The following is a 15,695-nucleotide window of genomic DNA, read 5'->3' as shown; positions in this document are numbered from 1 at the left end:
AGACAAATACTGTTTTAATCATACTGGAGCACATTGTCCTCCCCTCATATACGCACTAAGTATGTCAGGCAGAGAAGTGCCAGGACGTGCACAGAGGAGTGGCAGAGGCCTATATTCTTCAGGCAGAGGTCGCAGCAGACTAGGGGCGAGTGGCAGCAGGCAGGGGCGTAGGAAGCCTAAAAAATCTGGGGGGGGATAGCATTGAGACGTTGAAAAAAGGCGGAGCCATAAAAGGGGAGGGACTAAATGAAGCGGGTGAATACAGGCTCCTCATCACAGGTACCTTCAGGAAGCAGTGAATTCAAGGGATAGGGATTTGTCAGGACTGTGGGAGGTAGGCTGTGTGTGAGGTCAGGATGAGGGGTTAGTGGAGGCACTATTGACATCATTTTCATATACCCGGCATATTGTTATATAATTGCACAAATCTAACAGCAGCCATAGGAAAACAAAGCTTTCCTAGGCTTCATAACAGCCAAGTTTGCCTACATATGCGGTAACACCAAAAATATAATTGCACAAATCTAACAGCAACCATAGGAAAGCTGAGTGAAAAATACTATTGCAGCCATATTTTTTCCACCCAGCTTTCCTAGGCTTCAAAACAGCCAAGTTTGTCTATATATGCGGTAACACCTAAAATATAATTGCACAAATCTAACAGCAGCCATAGGAAAGCTGAGTGAAAAATACTATTGCAGCCATATTTTTTCCACCCAGCTTTCCTAGGCTTCAAAACAGCCACGTTTGCCTACATATGCGGTAACACCTAAAATATAATTGCACAAATCTAACAGCAGCCATAGGAAAGCTGAGTGAAAAATATTACTGCAGCCATATTTTTTCCACCCAGCTTTCCTAGGCTTCAAAACAGCCAAGTTTGCCTACATATGGGGTAACACCTAAAATATAATTGCACAAATCTAACAGCAGCCATAGGAAAGCTAAGTGAAAAATATTATTGCAGCCATATTTTTTCCACCCAGCTTTCCTAGGCTTCAAAACAACCAAGTTTGCCTACATATGCCGTAACACCTAAAATATAATTGCACAAATCTAACAGGAGCAATAGGAAATATTATTGCAGCCATATTTTTTTCACCCAGCTTTCCTAGACTTGGCTGCAATTATATGGCTGCAATTATATTTCTCACAGGAATCCAACTAGGAAAGCTGAGTGATTCCTGTGAGAAATATAATTGCAGCCATATTTTTTCCACCCAGCTTTCCTAGACTTCAATACAGCAAACATTGCCTAAATATATATTACCACATATTTAGGCAAACTTTGCTGTTCCGAAGACAGTCTAGGAAAGCTGGGTGAATAAAATATGGCTGCAATTATATTTCTCACAGGAATCACTCAGCTTTCCTAGTAGGATTCCTGTGAGAAATATAATTGCAGCCATATTTTTTCCACCCAGCTTTCCTAGACTTCAATACAGCAAACATTGCCTAAATACATATTACCACATATTTAGGCAAACTTTGCTGTTCCGAAGACAGTCTAGGAAAGCTGGGTGAAAAAAATATAGCTGCAATTATATTTCTCATAGGAATCATCATTCACTCAGCTTTCCTGGTAGAAAGCTGAATGATGATGATTCATGTGAGAAATATCATTGCAGGCGGGCGGGTGGCCATAGATTAAGCTGGAGCAGCAGGAGCTACCTTGCAGGCGACCGTCTTGGTGAAGGGCTCTTTTCCAACTGCAACACAGCTCTTCTTTGGCGGGCAAATAGAGCTACGCTGCAGTACGTAACTGCGCACAGGCACGTCGCCTCACTCATCCCCCAGAATTCATTACTTTCTTAAAGGGAAAGTAATTAATTAATACGTGCAGGCCGCAGGCATCAGCGGGGCCTGCCGAAGAATACAGGTAGTAGTATTTATAATTTTCTTACCGGACTGACACAAACACAGTAGTAGTAGCGGCAGCGAGCGGGGGGGGGGGGGGGGGGGATGAAGCCATTATCGGTCCCCCAGCCTTAATTCTTGGGGGGATCCATCCCCCCCGGTTCCTACGCCCCTGGCAGCAGGAGGCGCAGCGAAAGGCCTGAGCTCCCGGTATCAGCTAGCGGTTGTGCCTCGACCAGCAACCCATCTGCCGTCATCGATTGGTTAACACGCTCATCCACTTCATCACAAGTGACATCTGACACCCCCAGTCAACAGTCGGTCGGTTCCCCAGACACAACCCTCAGTTGGCATGGCCCTGTTCTCCCATTGCCTCTGTCCTATGCTGTTCCCTCCCCCGCAGAAGTATATTTGGTTCAGCTTCACTATTTAGTGAGGACGATCTACTAGAGGACAGTCAGCAGCTACTGCCCAGCCAAGAAGTGGAGGAGACATCCGCCGCTTCCTCCTCTAGGTGGGCAAGTAGTGATGAGGATAGTAGTGTGGGAGGTCTTGTTGCCAGCGTTCAGGTTCCTGAAGCAGACTCTGTTGAGGAACCTGAGGAGGACCTCAGTGACGTGCAGACACAACTTGATTATGATGAAGCCAATCGCGCTTGGGAGCCGGGTGCAGAATGGGCTTCATCATCATCAGGAAAAGAGGGTTGCAGGTTGCCCGTGAGGCAGCAGGTGAGCCAGCAAGGTGGTAGCATGGTTGGGAATCAGCATGATGGCAGAAGTGGAAAGTCTGGAGCCATACGTGCCCAGGGTAGACCACCAATTCGCGGCAGCCTACCTTCCCGGGAGGTAGTGGAACAGGGGTTCCTGGAGTCGGCGGCGGTAGCAGTCAATCAGTGCGGACTGTTGGTGGGAAAATCAGCTACTCTGCGGTGTGGCAGTTTTTCATCAAGCCTCACCAAGAGGTTAACATGAGCACATTCACCCGTCCACTGGTTCAGCTAATTTGGTCTCATACTCCTGATCCGGGATTATGTGCAGAGGCATTAAAATTTTGTCTAGTGCACATTCACCCCTCCAGTCACCCTCTAGTCGTGTTCAGATTTTCATGTCACCACAAATCCAGTAGATGTCACCTAGGGAGTAAACCTGATTTTGTATCTGTTTTCCACTTAGTTTGCTGTATTCTGAGCAATACCCTTTGGGAAATGTTCCCATGTATCTACCTTTTCCAGGTGTAATTTCCCTTGTAAATGGTAATACCCTCACTTGGCTTGGTTGTCTCGGTTATTAAAGGGTACTCTTTTTTTCCATTGTTCACATTTGGTATAGTCAGTGGTCACATTGGTAAAAAGACTATTAAAACACTCCTGACTCTCTTCTGGAATATTTAAGGGAATTGTCCCAAGGTGAGGTCTGGCTGTAGCACATACGTAACAGTCTGATTTATTATGTTTTTATACAGTATATTTTAGCCATAGGTTAGTGTCCGATAACCTGGCTTCAGTTATTATGCTATTCTCAATTGTGGGGTCTACTGTATTTACCAATATATCTTTAATAGTCTGAACAAGTTGTAGTATGGGCTCTATTTTTAGCTGATCTTTGAAACCCTTTGAAGTGGCCATGTCCATTAGCCTGAATTTTCCCCAATTTCCCCTTGGGTGTCCCTTCATGTACAACCCTAGAATATAGTCTTGTGGGCCGCGGTTTTCTATGTTAATAGTAAGAGGCATATTAAAACCAGGTAGCCAGTTATCGCAGTCGCCTGATTTTGTAAGTGTCATTCTCTGGAACAGAGACTTGCCGGTAATGTCTTTTCTTTCCTTGGCACTGTCTGGTTAATAGCCCCAGTCAGCTCCTGTGTTCCATCCCACTGCTCCCCAATAGGCACAAGTGTCTCCCCAGTAGTCATCAACCACACATATGTATACTGAGTTGTCACCCCCATACAAATGGCATTGTTCTGTTACACTGGGACAAGTCACTATGTCACAGTAGTCAAATTTAACCCCTTAAGGACCCAGCCCAAATATACTTTAAGGACCCGGCCATTTTTTGAACATCTGATCACTGTCACTTCAAGCATTAATAACTCTGGGATGCTTTTAACTTTCATTCTGATTCCGAGATTGTTTTTTCGCGACATATTCTACTTTATTTTAGTGGTAAAATTTTGTCGATACTTGTATCATTTCTTGCTGAAAAATTCCAAAATTTTATGAAAAAATTGAAAATTTTGCATTTTTTTTTACTTTGAAACTCTCTGCTTATAAGGAAAATGGACATCCCAAATAAATAATATATTGATTCACATATACAATATATCTACTTTATATTTGCATCATAAAGTTGACATGTTTTTACTTCTGGAAGACATCAGAGTGCTTCAAATTCAGCAGCAATTTTCCAACTTTTCACAAAATTTTCAAAATCGGAATTTTTCAGGGACCAGTTCAGGTTTGAAGTGGATTTGAAGGGCCTTCATATAAGAAATACCCCACAAATTACCCAATTATAAAAACTGCACCACTCAAAGTATCCAAAATGACATTTAGTAAGTGTGTTAACCCTTTAGGTGTTTCACAGGAATAGCAGCAAAGTGAAGGAGAAAATTCAAAATCTTTGCATGTTCTTGTAGACCCAGTTTTTGAATTTTAACAAGTGATAATAGGAGAAAAATCCCCCCAAAATTTGTAACCCAATTTCTCTTGAGTAAGGAAATACCTCATATGTGTATGTCAAGTGTTCTGCGGGCGCAGTAGAGGGCTCAGAATGGAAGGAGCGACAATGGGATTTTGGAGAGTGAGTTTTTCTGAAATTGTTTTTGGGGGGCATGTCTCATTTAGGAAGCCCCTATGGTGCCAGAACAGCAGGAAACCCCACCATTTTGGAAACTGCACCCCTCAAGGCATGTAACAAGGGGTCCAGTTAGCCTTAACACCCCACAGGTGTTTGACAACTTTTTGTTAAAATCGGATGTGTAAATGAAAAAAAAAATTTTTCACTAAAGTGCAGTTTTTTCCCAAAATTTAAATTTTTACAAAGGGTAATGGGAGAAAATGCCCCCAAAAATTTGTGACCCCATCTCTTCTGAGTATGGAAATACCCCATGTTAGGACGTAAAATGCTCTGCTGGCGAACTACAATGCTCAGTAGAAAAGGAGTCACATTTGGCTTTTTGAAAGCAAATTTTGCTGAAATGGTTTTTTGGGGGCATGTCGCATTTAGGAAGCCCCTGTGGTGCCAGAACAGCAAAAGATACCCACATGGCATACTATTTTGGAAACTACACCCCTTAAGTAACGTAACAAGGGGTACATTGAGCCTTAAGTACCCACAGGTGTTTGACGACTTCTTGTTAAAGTTGGATGTGTAAATGGAAAAAAAAGTTTTTTTTAACTAAAATACAGTTTTTTCCCTAAATTTTACATTTTTACAAGGGGTAATAGGAGAAAATTACCCCCAAAATTTGTAACCCCATTTCTTCTGAGTATGGAAATACCCCATGTGTGGACATCAAGTGCTCTGCTGGCGAACTATAATGCTCAGAAGAGGAGGAGCGCCATTGAGCTTTTGGAAAGAGAATTAGTTTGGAATGGAAGTTGGGGGTCATGTGCATTTACAAAGCCCCTCGTGGTGCCAGAACAGTGGACCCCCCCACATGTGACCCTATTTTGGAAACTACACCCCTCACAGAATTTAATAAGGGATGCAGTGAGCATTTATACCCCACTGGCATTTGACAGATCTTTGGAACAGTGGGCTGTGCAAATGGAAAATTAAATTTTCCATTTTCACGGATCACTGTTCCAAAAATCTGTCAGACACCTGTGGGGCGTAAATGCTTACTGTACCCCTTATTACATTATATGAGGGGTGTAGTTTCCAAAATGGGGTCACATTTTGGGGGGGTCCATTGTTCTTTCACCATGGGGGCTTTGTAAACACAAGTGGCCTTCAATTCCGGACAAATTTTCTCTTCAAAATCCCAATGGCGCTCCTTCTCTTCTGAGCATTGTAGTGCAGCAGCAGAGCACTTTACGTTTACATATGGGGTATGTTCTTACTCAGAAGAAATGGGGTTACAAATTTTGGGGGGCTTTTTTCCTTTTTTCCCTTGTGAAAATGAAAAATGTAAGGTAACACCAGCATTTCAGTGAAAAAAAAATGTTTTCCCTCATTTTCCCATCCAACTTTAATGAAAATTTGTCAAACACCTGTGAGGAGTTAAGGCTCACTATACCCCTTGTCATGTTCTGTGAGGGGTGTAGTTTCCAAAATGAGGTCACATGTGGGTATTTATTTTTTTGCGTTTATGTCAGAACCGCTGTAAAATCAGCCACCCCTGTGCATATCACCTATTTAGACCTCAAATGTACATAGTGCGCTCTCACTCCTGAGCCTTGTTCACTCCTGCGCCTGCAGATCACTTTACGCCCACATGTGGGGTATTTCCGTTGTGTTAAAAATGTGGAGGTCTTTTTTTGCTTTTACCGCTTGTGAAAATAAAAAGTATGGGGCAACACCACCATGTTAGTGTAAAAAAATTAAAAAAAAATTGTAGTGTTTTACCCTTTATTATGTGTTAGTGTAGTGTAGTGTTTTTAGGGTACATTCACACTTGCGGGCGTTTACAGTGAGTTTACCGCTAGGAGTTTGTGCTGTGGCGAAAAATTTGCCGCAGTCCAAACTTGAAGCAGAAAACTAACTGTAAAACTGCCTGTGTGAATGTACCCTGTACATTCACATGGGGGGGGACCTCCAGCTGTTTCAAAACTACAACTCCCAGCATGCACTGACAGACCGTGCATACTGGGAGTTGTACTTTTACAACAGCTGGAGTCACACTGGTTGGAAAACCTTCAGTTACCTAACTCAGTATTTTCCAACCAGTGTTTCCTCCAGCTGTTGCATAACTTCAACTCCCAGCATGTATTGATCGCCGAAAGGCATGCTGGGAGATGTAGTTATGCAACAGCTGGAGGTACGCAACTACAACTCCCAGCATGCAGAGCTGTTTGCTGTTTGGGAATGCTGGGATTTGCAGTTTTGCAACATCTGTAGAGCTATAGTTTAGAGACCACTGCACAGTGATCTCCAAACTGTGGACCTCCAGATGTTGCAAAACTACAAATCCCAGCATGCCCAGACAGCAAACTGCTGTGTGGGCATGCTAGCAGTTGTCGTTTTGCAAGATCTGGAGGTCCACAGTATAGAGATCACTGTGCAGTGGTCTCAAACTGTAGACCTCCAGATGTTACAAAGCTAAAAATCCCAGCATGCCTAAACAGCTCTCTGGGCATGCTGGGAGTTGAAGTTTTGCAACATCTGGAGGGCTACAGTTTAGAGACCACTATACTTTGGGCAGAACGGGGAAACCGAAAGTTAACCCCCCCGCCCCCGATCTGCTATTGGTGGTCGTGTCTAGACCACCAATAGCAGGGATAGGAGGGGTGGCACCCCTGCCACCTCACACCTATCACTACAGGGGGATCGTGGGTGTCATGGACAACCGCAATCCCCCTTCTATTCCGGTCACCATAGACCCGTATGACCTGGAATCGGCGCAAATCGAAAGTGTAAATTCACTTGCGATTTGCGCCGATCGCTGACATGTGGGGGACCCGGGACCCCCCTCGGTATTTGCACGGCATGCCTGCTCAGCAGGCATGCCGTTCCGATCTCCCCCCGTGAGCGGCAGAGACCGGAATGACTCGGGATGTATGCATACGTCCTGGGTCTTTAAGTACCAGGGTCCCGAGACGTATGCATACGTCTTGGGTCCTGAACAGGTTAAAGGTAGCCACTTGGTCACTGGAAGAGTTATACCAAAACATGGGATTCGACTTTTGAATCACTTCCCAGTCAGACCAGTATTTTTGTAGAGTCAAATTGGGTTGTTGGGTTTGCACCCCATTTATACAAAAAAAGATCTGTATCAGGAGCATGATGTAGGAACCACCCTCTTGCAGTGCGAGGCGTGTATCCATGTTGATTTTCCTTCCAGTTTCACTGAGGTCGGAGTTGTCAGTAGAACCTAGTAAGGGCATTCGAATCTAGGTTCCAGCAGCCCTCTCACGTGTCTTTTTCACAAGGACAAACTCTCCTGGCTGCAGATTGTGACTTCCTTGCTCAGTGTCTGGATCTGGAATGGAAGAATAAACTGCAGTATGTGTTACTTTCAGTTCATTACACAGTGTAATAACAAACTTTACCAGACTATCATTCCCTGCACTAAGCCGCTGAGGGTAGTAACATCCTAGCTTAGGTACCCCCCCCCCCCAAAAAAAAAAAAGTGTCTCATATGGGGTTAGACCTTTTGGCTGTCGGGGTGTGTTTCTAACAGAGTACAGGGGGCTATGGGCAGCACTTCTGGCCATTGAAGGGACAGTTCTCTGCTGACTTTTAGGATTTAGTTTTTTAGGGTGACAATCAGTCTTTCAACTTTTCCACTGCTCTGAGGATGATATGGAGTATGGAGTCCAAGGTCTGCTCCCACCATTTTCCAAAGTTCTCTTGTAATATCTGCTATGAAAGCCGGTCCTTGGTCGCTTTCAATTACTTCAGGGACTCCAAATCTGCATACCAGTTCCGTTAGTAGTTTCTTTACAGTAGTCTTTGCTGTAATATTAGTGACCGGGTAGGCTTCTGGCCATCCTGAGAACATGTCCACTGCTACTAGCACATACTCAAACTTTCCACTTTTGGGCAATTGCATGTGGTCAATCTGGATCCTCTGAAATGGATAGCAAGGTTTGGCTAAGTGTTTCTTAGGAGTAACTTCTGTTCTTCCAGGGTTGCTAGTGTTGCAAATTTCATATCCCTTGACATATTGTTCAACTGGTGTTGTTATTTCTGGTGCAAGGTAGATTTTGTTGATAGAAGTGATCATTTGTTTTTTTTCCTCTGTGGGTGACTCCATGAACCCATTGAGTCACCCCCAGGTAAAGGGCTTGAGGAAGGCAAATTATGTTTGCTTTTTTCCATAGGCTGTCCGATTCATTTAGTTAAGCTCCCATTTTCTCCCACATATTCTTTTCCTTGTCCAAGGCTTGAGTCTTGAACTGTTTCAGTGTCTTGAGTCAGGGGTTTTCCTTTTCCTCTTCTGGTTCTTCTGATTCTTCCTTCTGTCTTTCTTCTTATCACCACGTATACCCCTGCTTCCTCTCGAGTGAGGGGCTGTATTGCAGCAGCTTTAGCTGCCTGGTCTGCCAAGAAATTTCCTTTGGCTTCTTCAGAGTCCAATCTTCCGTGTGCTTTGATTTTGATAATCACCACTTGTTTAGGCAGTTTAAATGCTTCAATCAGGGCCCTGACAGCTTCAAAGTTCTTAATAGGGGTTCCATTTGCAATCATGTACCCCCTTAGGGCCCATTTCAATCCGAAGTCCAGCGCCACTCAATGCCCATAGGCGGAGTCTGTGTAGATGTTGGCGGTTTGTCCTTCCAAGATGCGGCAGGCTTCAGCTAGGCCAATAAGTTCCGCCTCTTGTGCTGAAACACATGGAGGGCATGGTCTTGCCACCAGAACTTCGAACGGGCTAACTACTGAGTATCCCGTATGGAAATTGCCACTTTCATCAGCATATCTGGACCTGTCTGTGTAGAGCTTAAAGGTTGCATTGTCCATTGGTGTTTCTTGGACCGTTGGTTAATGTGATGTCTCCATTTCCATAACCTCTAAGCAATTGTGCTCAGGATCACCAAGGTCTCCATCATTTTGTTTAATTTGTTTTTCTTCCTCATCCCCCCTCAAGAGAGGAAGCAGTGTAGCTGGATTGAGGATTGTGCATCTCTGAAGGGTGACATTATCCTGGAGTAAGAGAGAGCATTGAAGTCTCAGTTGTCTTTGTAGAGAAAGTGGATTTCTTTGGCATTGAGTTAGAATAGCTTTCAGATCATGGGGAGGCAGGATAACAATGGAATGTCCAAGAATGATGTCTGAGGTCTTGTCCAAGAGATCCTTAGCTGCTAACACAGCTCAAAGGCAGGTGGGTGCAGTTTGTGCAACAGGATCTAGTCTGTATGAGTAGTATCCCAAAGGTCTCAATTTGTCTCCATGTTTTTGTGCAAGGACTCCAGAGGTATGGACCTTTGTTTCAGAGACAAACAGATAAAATGGCAGTTCATAATTTGGGATACCATGTGCTGGAGCAGACAAGATAAGGTCTTTTAGGCAGTTCAAGCACTGTATGACTTCCCATGATAGTGGCTGCTTCTGAGCCATAGCTGGAAAGGCATCATACAGAGGTTGAATCAGTGCTGAGGGATCAGGAATCCATTGTCGGCAGTAAGTTCTCATACCAAGAAAGGCTTGTAGTTGCTTGACAGTTGTAGGTACAGGAATTTCTTGTATGGCTTGCTTCCTGTCTTCCGTGAGGTGTTTAGCACCTTGAGAGATACAATGTCCTAGGAAGACAACTTTTGTTGTGCCCACTGAACTTTCTCAAGGGACACTTTGCAGTTGGTTGAAGAAAGGAAAGATAGATCAACTGAAGTGGTGGCACACTCTTCTTGCGATGTGGCACAGAGTTGAAGGTCATTCATTTATTGAAGTAAAGTCACATTAGGATTGGCACATAACCATGGATGCAGACAGGTGGATAAGGCTTGAGAAAAGTGATTGGGGGAGTTTTGAGCTCCCTGTGGCAAGCGTGTCCATGTGTATTGTCCTCCTTGGTGAGTAAAGGCAAAGAGGTATTGGCAGTCTGGATGCAATGGAACACTGAAGAAAGCATTGGCTAAGTCCAGAACAGTAAAAAACTTGGCATCTGGTGGTATCGAGCTGAGCAGAGTATGTGGTTTGGGAACAATGGGAGTATCCAGAATTGTGGCCGCATTAATGGCACAAAGGTCATGTACCATGCGGAACTTCTCAGGTTGTCTCTTTATTGTCTTCTTCTTCACTGGAAACAAAGAAGTGTCTGCTGGAGAAACCTTTCTTGAGAAGAGTTGCGATTTGTTCAGAAAGAGAAGTTTCTTGGTTTGCTTTGAGCGGATACTGAAGTACTCTAGGTATCTTGGCTCCGGGTTTTAAGAAGACCTTAACAGGCGGAACAGGTAAGAGTCCAATATCATCTGGGCCTTTTGACCAGACATGGTCAGGAATTTGTTGTAGATAGACATCGAGCATAGTCTTTGTTTCGTTATTCATGACCATCAGTAGAGAGGCTTGCAAAATACAAACTTCTTCAAGTGTGATTGGTTGAGATAATTCAAGGTGCATGCCATCATCATATTTTATGGTTACTTTGAGCTTCAGGAGTAAATCCGTACCTAACAGGTTGAGTGGGCACGTATCTGATATAAGCAGCCGGGAAAGGATATCTTCATGTTCTCCAATAGGTATAGGGTGGGTGAGGTTCGAAGTAACAGGTGTGCCATCTACTCCCACACAAGAAAGACGATCAGAGGAGATAAGAGAAGTGCATGGTAGGTCTTTAGAGCGTATTACAGATCTGCCTGCACCTGTGTCCACTAGGAAAGGAAGAGTTTTGCGCTGACTGTAAGATTTACAAAAGAGTTTGGTCCTGATTTAGTAAAGTCGGTATGAGTGGATACTTGAGAAATCAAGGTGGGCACAGGCTTGCCAATGTCCTATCAAGGGCCATAAGGAAGTTGTTGAAAATCTGAATAGTAGGAGGAGCGAGGATTAGCCTCAACAGTGCATCCTGTTGAGTCATTCTTTTGTCGGGTGTCCATTGTTGATTCATCCTGAAGTGTGGTGGGTATCCAGGGAGAGGTCCCGATTTTTGTTGATCCATATTATAGTGGTCTTGTGACATCATTGGCCTTACAGTGGCTGAATCCATTCGGTTGTCGGAAGGAAGAGGTTTGTATCTGCAGTGTCGCTGGACATGTCCGGTTTTACCACTTCTGTAGCAGGTGATGGTTCTGACGGATGGTCTTCGTTGTGCATAATTCTGAACACGGTACTGAGGAGAAACGGTTTGATCCTGAGGGACATAATTCTGAACCCGGTATTGAGTAGTATGTGGTTGGGTTGCTCCACTATACATTGTAAGTCCATCTTGACAGATTGCCACTTCGGAGAATTTTTTAGAAGGCGCAGCTTCACTTTGTTTTCAATAGCTTTCACAATGAGTAAGTAAGATTTGTTTTGGTTCAAGTTCTACATATTCAGGCCTAGTATCCATAAGTCTCTTCTTTGTAGTATCAGTCAGGCCACTAACAAAGGTATTGATGAAGGCTGACTTATGGAATTTGGTTTCCAGGTCATAGCCTTGATCCCGGAACAGTCTAAGCAGTCTGGAGAATAATTTTTCAGCAGTCTCCATAGGGTCTTGAGAGGCATCAGATATATTGATGGAGCTGGAGGCTAGGCGGTCTCTGGCCCAGGCATGTAATTGTCGGCAGAATTCGGTTCCAGAAGAGTATGTCTCTTGGTCCACAATACCAGTGCTATCAAGACTGGTGGAGATGATAGGCCAGAAAGCGTCTCCAGCCCTAATAGAGACCAGAAGATATAAATCCTTCCATACTGATGAGTAGTTTTGTTGGATTTGCTTGACTCTTCTATAGAAAAGTATTGGCTGTTTCACTGGGTCAGGGAGTTGGCTGATAAAATTATTTATTTCCACCTGGGTGAAAGGGACATATTCATGATGGGTATTTAATGGTGCTGTTCCAGGTGCATTTGTTTCCCCACTAGGGGTGGATGTAATTGACATCGTTTCTGGTGATCTAGGTCTTGTTTCTTGAGGTCTTGAGAAGCCAGGCAATAGATCATTGGAGTTATTAGGCTGTATAGGCAACACTGTTGATTAATGGGTGGAATAGCCAAAGTGCAAATTTTTCTTTCTGCAGCAAAATCAGGAATGCGGTGTATTGTGGACTGGAGCACCAATGAAGGCTTCTTCCGGGGTGTCATCACACCCCGGAAGAAGCCTTCATTGATGAAACATTGGGTGGTGGGCGGCAGGCACTCTATTTCCTCTCCACTTGGTTAGTATATTTTGCTTTGTACATGTCTCAGCATTGTTTTAGGTTTTTACATAAGCCATATTTTTCACTTACTGCCTCTTATTACTTACTTTTTGTGTGCCTTGTTTACATACTTGGCCTTAGTATGGGAATTTTCCCTACTATTTAATATATAGGCATCACATTTATTCATTAGTATAGTGAATTGACATTATTGTATTTTCTATACCTTTGATATCTCAGTGCTTTGACACTTCAGTGCTCTGCCCTCTGGTTCTCTCAGCAATTGTTGGACCTTTCTGACATGCTATATTTGTGTCTTTTAAATGTTTTTAAATGTTTGTGAATTTATGCCTTTATGTCAATAAAGTACTTTTTCATAATTTACTGTCCTCAGTACGCTATTGTCTTTGGTGTAATCTATATTTGTATGCGTAGGACGTACATTGTAGGATTTTTTGTGTATCTTACTTTGACAAATGGAACAATAATTAATAAACAGGGATTACTTTTAACATCTATAAGTAATCAAACCCTGGATTCTCATAGACATAGAGTCTCCAATTAAACATTAAATAAGAGTTTGATGTAGGTCTCTTTCACACATGTGAATCTCCCTGTTTGTCCAGTCTTGGTAATTGATTGTTCTCTAGAGAGTGTAACCAGACCCCTTATCAGTCTCTTATCCAAACACCATAAATAAGCTAAGTAGACATCTAAGTATTATACTCCCAGACTGGCATTTGAATAGGAGAACTTAGAATTATTGTGGTCTTATTTAGAACATACACAAAATGGCTGACATCTTGCTATTATGCTATGAAACATGTTAAAACATAGTGATTCATTTTCTGGGGTGTAATTAGCACGACAGTGAAGTGCCCCTACATTAGGAAGGCTGCTAGAGGAAGTTCCGGTTGGAGGCCTTCTGGCATTAGGCAAGGCCTGTTTGGGTGTATTGAGTGTATGCTCAGTACAAGGAGTAGGTAGTTTGGGTGAACCAAGATGGCTGACCGAAGAGGAAGTAGGTAAGACTGAACTTCCAGGTACACTGGGTGTAATGGGTGTTTCAAGATGGCTGCCAGTACAGGAAGCAGCAGGATCCATATTTCCAGGTGTTTAAAGATGGCTGCCAGTACAGGAAGTAGGTGAGGCATTACTTCCGGGTATAGCAAGATGGCTGCTTGCTTTGCCAGGGGGTACCAACATGGCCGCCACCGGAAGGAGGTAACATGGGATATAGAGGGACGGGGACATTTTGGGTGGGGACCATTTTGAGGGTACAGGGCGGGTTTACAAGGAGGTAGGAGTACAAGGAGGAGCATTTACAGGCCGGGCTTGGCTACAAGAAACCCAGTTTTCAGCTAAGGGCAGGTTTTGCTGGCAACAATGGGGACACACCCAACAGTTAGAATCACTGCCTTTATATGGTGGTGGCAGGTCTATATCTTTGTAATTGTATACAGTTAAATTTTTCCTTTCATCTCTGCATTTCACTTCTACATATTTTTCTTTTGTTATAGAACATGAAGTCCGGTACCAAGATTTGGCAACAGCCAACAAATCATTATCTCTAATATCCCCTTATGCTGCTTAATGGCTTCAGACCATACGTCTGGGTCTAGTCTACCCTTCTCATGAATGCCACAAAGAGACATACATTTCTTCATTTTTTCAGGATGTTTCTTTCCCTCACAGTGCATGACTATTGCACGTGCCTCTTGTTATCCAGGGAAAGAAACAGTCTGACACTTAAACAAAGACAGCAAAGTGTTCATCGTTATCTTTAAAAGTCAATAAATGCAAGAATTGAACAATTTTAAAGCTTTTAATGTCTCAGGGAAAGTGAGGATCGTGCAATTACCCTATTAACAAAAACTGTCAGTGGATTGGCTAAGCAAAAAAAAAATTGATACTAAACACCAAACAAAAGGTGCGTACAGTGACAAACGAAGGTTATCACTGATCCTACTATTATGTTCTCATCTAAATCTTTTACTGATACACCACAAAAGATACGAGAGTAAATTTTTTGCTCAAGTACAACACAAAGATCTCAGTAAGCCGTCCTCTGATACAGAAAAATATACTGATCTGATACAAATCAAAAACTATCAGATTAAAATCTGATACAATAAAAGATATCTGCAGCACAATCAACCAAAAGTTATCAGGGAATTCAAACACAAAAATCTACGGCACTCCCAATCCCTTTGACCGAATCCACTAGATAGATCAAAAAGTCAAAAATCTAAATTAAATACAAGCAAGCAGAAAAAAACTAGATTTTTAAAGACTCAAAAATAAAAAATTCAGTATCTCATAGTTAAATTCTTGCCATGACAATTGTTGTCATTAAGAAACAAATTTGACCTTGCTTTGGTACGCTGTGTTAAGCGTTGTTGATAAGGCATTGACAGTGAGCTGAGAAAAAAAAATGTTTTTATAAGGCTGCAGGATTGTGACAGGCAAAAAAAATCTCCCTTGCTTTTATGCCTTCTGAGCTTATTAAAAGCAGCAGTCAATCACTGGCGACCAAAAACTCACTAAGCGTTAAATCCTAGAGGGTCGACATAGGCCGTCCAAACTCCCACAAAACTGCCAAAAGACACAAATAAGACTACAGATTCATAAAAATCAGCAGACTTACCGTGTTCTCGTGGGGTTGATCAAGCCCCTAATTTTGGGCAATAATGGGTAGCCTCAGACAGCTCAAAGTGTCGCTCCACCGGATCTGTATCTTCCCTCGAGTAAGGTCCAGGGATTCGAATCCTACTTCTGACACCAACTGTCAAGGATGCCTTGCAGTGAGGCCTTAAACTGTGAGTGACTACCGCTGTGCTATTGCTGAGTGTCGACATAAGCAAATTCACACCAGACAGTAAAATCCCCTTCT

General features: G+C 43.1%; 1 protein-coding gene and 1 long non-coding RNA gene across 2 annotated transcripts in view; one reads left to right on the top strand and one right to left on the bottom strand.

Moving 5' to 3' along the window:
* LOC130291989 (uncharacterized) overlaps positions 1-15,550 on the bottom strand; it is a 40,856-nt gene extending 25,306 nt beyond the window's left edge. The window contains exon 1 of the long non-coding RNA XR_008848061.1: positions 15,450-15,550. This is a non-coding gene — a long non-coding RNA (uncharacterized LOC130291989). The remainder of the gene's footprint in view (positions 1-15,449) is intronic.
* Positions 1-15,695, top strand: part of IPO11 (importin 11) — a 494,099-nt gene that overhangs the window by 313,109 nt on the left and 165,295 nt on the right. The gene's annotated exons all lie outside the window — the stretch shown is intronic.

This window comes from Hyla sarda, chromosome 1 (genome assembly GCF_029499605.1).
Source record: "Hyla sarda isolate aHylSar1 chromosome 1, aHylSar1.hap1, whole genome shotgun sequence".
Taxonomy (NCBI): domain Eukaryota; kingdom Metazoa; phylum Chordata; class Amphibia; order Anura; family Hylidae; genus Hyla; species Hyla sarda.
Note: the sequence above shows the minus strand (reverse complement) of the source record. Positions and strands in the feature narration are given on the sequence as shown.